Below are 6,000 nucleotides of genomic sequence, written 5' to 3'. Positions count from 1 at the left end.
ATTGTTAACCTCTGATACTTTGGGGAAGAGGGCATTTAACTGAAATGGTCTTGTATTCTGTTTGCACATCACCTAATGCAACGAGAACTAACCTGCAGCTTTTTGGTGCTACTGGAATAAACGTCCTGACACCTGTACTGGATTGTGTTTACAGCGTGATAATGGGAGTAAATTTGCTTTTCAAGTAATAGGTGCTGGCCTATTACTGCATAACCCCTAGCAGCAATGTTTGTCTTCAGATGAGAGGACAGGTAACGATCTGTTCAAGCACTAATTAAAAAATCAAAATTTATATATTCATTCCTCTAGAAGGATAAGGTGAAATAAGAACCAGATTATGAATGTATGGGCAGGACAGCTTGCTGTAATTAACAGAAGAAATAAATACGTTTAAGGTTAAAATACCCACTGCACTTTTATTATGTATAAGGACCTGTTGGAGTGAGTCCAGAGCAGGGCCATGAAGATGACCAGAGGGCTGGAACACCTCTGCTATGAGGACAGGCTGAGAGAGTTGGGGTTGTTCAGCCCGGAGAAGAGAAGCCTCCTGGGAGACCTTATTGCGGTCTTCCAGTACCTCAAGGGGGGCTTATAGGAAAGATGGGGATAAACATTTTAGCAGCGCCTGTTGTGATAGAACGAGGGGTAATGGTTTTAAAATAGAAGAAGGTAGATTCAGATTAAACATGAGGAATTTTTTTTTTTTACAGTGAGGGTAGTGGAACACTGGAACAGGTTGCCCAGAGAGGTGGTGGATGCCCCATCCCTGGAAGCATTCAAGGCCAGGCTGGATGAGGCTCTGAGCAACCTGATCTGGGTGGAGATGTCCCTGCTCCTTGCAGAGGGTGTTGGACTAGATGACCTTTAAAGGTCCCTTCCAACCCTAACCATTCTGTGATTCTATATTGTGTTTGTATCTCAGAGGTCATCTGAATTGTATGGTATAATTGTTGCAGATTCTCTCTCTTCTACGTTTGTTTTTGATGGAAAAGTTGATTTAAAAAGGAGGAGAAGTGCCCTGACGAGACCGCGGTTTGGCGCTGGAGTCAGCCCCTGCGTTTCCACACCTCCGCCCACGCCCCTCCTAGCACCATTTTCACGCCCCGGGCCTGCTCAGGGTGCTTCTAAGCCGAGAGGGTCGCTGCTTGTGTGTCTGCCCTCTTTTTTTTTTTTTGGCTGGTTTTTCTGTTCGCAGTCTGTCACGCCTCCGCGTGGGCTGCTCTCCTCCCCACCACTACCCCCTCCCCGCCCACTCGTGGCGGGACGGCGCCGCGGCCGCGGGAGGGCGCTGCGGGGCCCCGAGCGCGTTTGGCTTCAGGCCGCCCCCTGTTCCCCTCCCCGGCTGTCATGGCCGAACAGGGAGAGGCGGCGGGAACCGGGGTGCCTGAGGCCGGCGGGCTGCGCGGGAGCTGGTACACAGGAAAAAAAGTGACATCAGGCGTTCTTCGAAGGAAAAATAAATTGTTTGGAGTACTGTTATGTACATTCCTTAGCGTCTTACAGGACCTTAAAGTATCAGGAGCTAAAGAAAGGCTCGTCAGCTCCGGCAAAGGTTGTCCGTGGCTTGTAAGGACACGAAATGGAGGACGGCAACATCTGCTGCGGGAGGGCAGAGCGAGCTGTCGGCGGGGCACCGGGGAAGGCTGCTGCAGCCTGCGGGTGTGGGGGGAGGACAAAATGTATGGGTTGCTGCTCTGTGAGGAGAGCGATGTGGAGAGGCCCCTCACGTAGCTACTGGTAAAGATCTGGGCAGCAAAACGCCCAATTTTGACATATGTGAACTCTCCCTCTCTTACAGAAGTTTCCTGGATGCTGGGCCGCAGGCTTAATGCTTTCCTTATATCCCCTGGTAAGATGTTTCTAAGGATCTTACTGGAATTATTGCATATTTTTTTTTCCATTTTTAAAGCAAGAAGTAATTAGAACTTCTTCAGAAAGCTCTTCAGAGGACTTCTCTTTTAATTACCAGTAATTTTTAACTATTGTGTATAGATAAGACTCCATGAAAGCATATAAAATCAGCAGTATGATAATGTACAGCTCCACAGAAGCAATTAGATTTGCAACTCTTGTCTCCGAGATGGCAGCACTTGTGGTGCTGCCGCACACCTGTGAATTAGTGCGTGTGACACAGCGGTCAGGAATTTTTTTTTCCTGTTAGGGGCTGACCGCAGCGGTGAGGGAACTCCAGAGCCTCTCGTGAAGACATCCCCTGACTGACAACCATTCGAGATAAATTACAGCCAAATGGTGGCTTGTTTTGAATTTTGGAATGCTTGATAAATACTGCAAGCTTGCATTTGAAGTACAGGTGTGCATGTTGTTGCTAAGGATATAAAACCAAATATTTACTATAGTCATTTTTTAAGCCATAGAAAGGCCATGATGGTTTTATAATGCAAAGGTTTTTCTGTCTGAGGGGAAGACAGCATTTTTTATTAAACACTGATTAGATTATGAGCTTTCCCTGACAAAAATAGATTCAAGGAAAACACAGATTGCTCATAACACAGCCAAGAACATTTTTTGCGTATCAGGAATGTGATTTCCAAGGACCCAGTCAGTCACGTTGGAGTTTGAGGTCAAAGAATTTTAGAAAATGTAAATCTCATCCTCACTGGGAAAACAATTTTTTCTTTGAGGCATACCTTACATGCTGAACCTACCCACAGACAACCGAGTGTCAGTCCACTGGTAAGAAAACCTGGAACAAGATAGAATTGTCTTTCTAGACCTGAGAAAGGGCCCTATATATCCTGAGTGCCCTGTATATCCTGACACAATGTCACAATATGAAGAGAAAGGGAAAGGCTTCCTCAGATCTTTCCCAAGTGAAAAAGGCTCTGGTTTTCATGAAATTATGCTCGTTGTCGAACTTACATGTTTTGGTAGCTCATTTAACTTTTTTTTTTTTTAAGGGGAAATAAAGCATGACTTTGCCGTCCCTTTGTCAAGCTGGCTTTTTGCTTAGACCAACCAAACAACAATTCCTGTTCCCTATCAAGAATAAAAGTAATTTCAAACACAGACAAAGCACAGAAAGCCTGTATCTAAAGGGTGAATGCCTCTTAAATGCTTTCAGATGAAAACTGTGGACCCCAAAAGTATCAAGGATTATGAGGTGTCTTATGTAATTATTGTGGCAAGGTTTGACTCCTGTCTTTGAAGATGCTGGTTTTAATGTGCACTGCTGCGAAAGTAGTCAAGTGTGTTCCATATTATTGCAGGCAAATAATAAAAACAAAAGAGAAATAAGGAAAAGCAGGATGCTTTTGTCACTATTAGTAAATGAAGTCACAAATGTTGGCCAATTATTTGACATTAAATTTAAGTATCATAGGTATCATATCCTACAGCAAGGGGCCAGTTCCATAAAATACAAAGATGGATCACTTCTGCGTCAAACTTACATCTTGATCACGGCAACACATTGGCATTTGCTTATTTCATTGCCGTGAGTGTTCCCACACAGCTGCAGATGAGCTGAACACCAATGAGGACGTGAATAATGTTATATCTCCGTGAGTGACCAGAGAAGCACACCAGTTTCTTGTGGCTGTCCTGTATGGAATGATGCAAAGGCAACATCAGCAGGAAAGGAGAAGAGCCACATCTCCTTCCCCGAGGAATCCCGTGTGCATATTTTTCTTTAAGGATCACAACAAAGCAGTTATTAGTGCTATTATTTGTGTATAAGATTTTAAAGACTAGAGAATTTCCTTTTACAGGAAAGTTATAAAATTAAGTGTTTTGAAAATTATAGTATCTCCTATTAAGATGTATTAATTTAAAGTAATAGTTCATTGCAATTTTTTTTTTTTGCCTATAAAAAGTGCAGCTTAGATTTTATCAAACTCACATCCCCAACAAAAGCACTTTTGTAAATATTCACCAACCAAGTGTCAGATTTATGGTAAAAAAGCAAGGGTTTCACATTTTACAGAAGAGTAAATTAGTGAACACTGAAATGCTCTAAATTTTTCCCTATTTCTAAAAACACTGAACCACCATTACCAAATGAAAATGTCAAAATCTTTGCACTTTGAGTATTTCACATAAGGCACAAGTCCATTTCATTGGGTTCATAGAAAGGTAATAAATATGCACAACATAGCCTTACTCTTTTACTGATAGCAAGTAAGATCTTTGTTCTGAATTTATGTCCTAATTTCCACTGACTTAATTTCCCAGAGCTTACATTTCTAAGAAATGGCAAAATGTACCAGCACAGGGCAGTAGTTTGCTATTGACCTTGACAGGCTGGAGCGGTGGGCCCGTGCCAACCTCATGAAGTTCAACCAGGCCAAGTGCAAGGTCCTGCACCTGGGTCGTGGCAATCCCAGGCACAAATACAGGCTGGGCGGAGAATGGATCAAGAGCAGCCCTGACGAGAAGGACTTGGGAGTGCTGGTGGATGAGAAGCTCAACATGAGCAGGCAATGCACCCTTGCAGCCCAGAAGGCCAACCGCATCCTGGGCTGCATCAAGAGGAGCGTGGCCAGCAGGTCGAGGGAGGTGATTCTCCCCCTCTACTCTGCCCTGCTGAGACCCCACCTGGAGTACTGTGTCCAGTTCTGGAGCCCCCAACACAAGAAGGACATGGGTCAGTTGGAGAAGGTCCAGAGGAGGGCCACGAAGATGATAAAAGGGCTGGAGCACCTTTCCTATGAGGACAGGCTGAGAGAGTTGGGGCTGTTCAGCCTGGAGAAGAGGAGGCTCCGGGGAGACCTGATAGCGGTCTTCCAGTACCTCAAGGGGGCCTACAAGAAAGATGGGGAGAGGCTGTTCAGTAGGGCCTGTTGCAGTAGGACAAGGAGTAATGGTTTTGAAACAGAGGGGGGTAGATTTAGATTAGAAATTAGGAAAAAAATTTTTACGATGCGAGTTATAGAACACTGGAACAGGTTGCCCAGAGAGGTGGTAGATGCCCCATCCCTGGAAACATTCAAGGCCAGTTTGGATGAGGCCCTAAGCAACCTGATCTAGTTGGAGATGTCCCTCCTCCTTGCAGGGGGGTTGGACTAGATGACCTTTGAAGGTCCCTTCCAACCCTAACCATTGTATGATTCTATTGAATTTGCTACACTGAATTGGAAAGCACAGCTGCCTGGTCATGTTTAATAGGGTTCTTTTTTTTCTACATTTAAGTAGCTTAACTTTGGTCTGTACCCCACATGTTTCATAAATATTTGCCTTTGTGCAATTGCTACGTTATTTTGTTCCTTTACATGTCCCTTTTATGCATTTGTATCTCAATCCTGGACACCATCCAAGCAGAGTTAAGTAGGGTACTGCAAGTCTGATAAAGGTACCAAGATAAAACTCATTCATCTCCGTCGTTTCAGGGTGGCCCAGCACTGCAGCCTGGTCCGTCACTTGGGTTGAGCCGCAAAAGAGTTCTGCTGTTTGGGGCTGAGAGGAAAGGTGCAGCAGGTCCACTAATTGGGGTGAGCTGGCCTGAAGACCCTGGGCCTGCTTCACGTTCAAACTCTTTCCACCTGTTAGGGGATTAAAGGTTAAGTTGGGGGAGGAAAGGGGCTGAAGCCTCACTTTTTTATTTATGGTGATACTTGATTCCCTTTAAATACAAGGGAATCGTGTTTGTAAGACTTATTTTAGAGGTATTGTCATTTTTGGACTTTGCACGCCTGCTAACATTTAGTGTTAACCTGAGCTCATCTTACATTATTGGTTTTGTATTTGCATTGATGACTTAATGCTGTAATCAGTCAAATATTACGTTAAGAATGACATGCTGGTATGTGGTGCAGTTGATAAGCTAGGTTACTTGGTGCTGCCCTCACACATCTGTATTACTCGTTCTCTACTGAATTTTGAAAAGGTGCAGAGACTACCACGGTCACTCAGGAACTGAACTGTACAATATTTTTCTGAAACAATCACTCTGTATTGCTTAAAATCACATATTCCTGAGTTTTGCTTGTATGGCAGATCTACTAATGACTTGACGAGGAGTCGTTTGAAAATACACCAAACATG

The sequence above is a fragment of the Chlamydotis macqueenii genome, chromosome 3, assembly GCF_036417535.1.
Source record: "Chlamydotis macqueenii isolate bChlMac1 chromosome 3, bChlMac1.mat, whole genome shotgun sequence".
Lineage (NCBI taxonomy): Eukaryota > Metazoa > Chordata > Aves > Otidiformes > Otididae > Chlamydotis > Chlamydotis macqueenii.
This window is presented reverse-complemented; position numbering follows the sequence as displayed.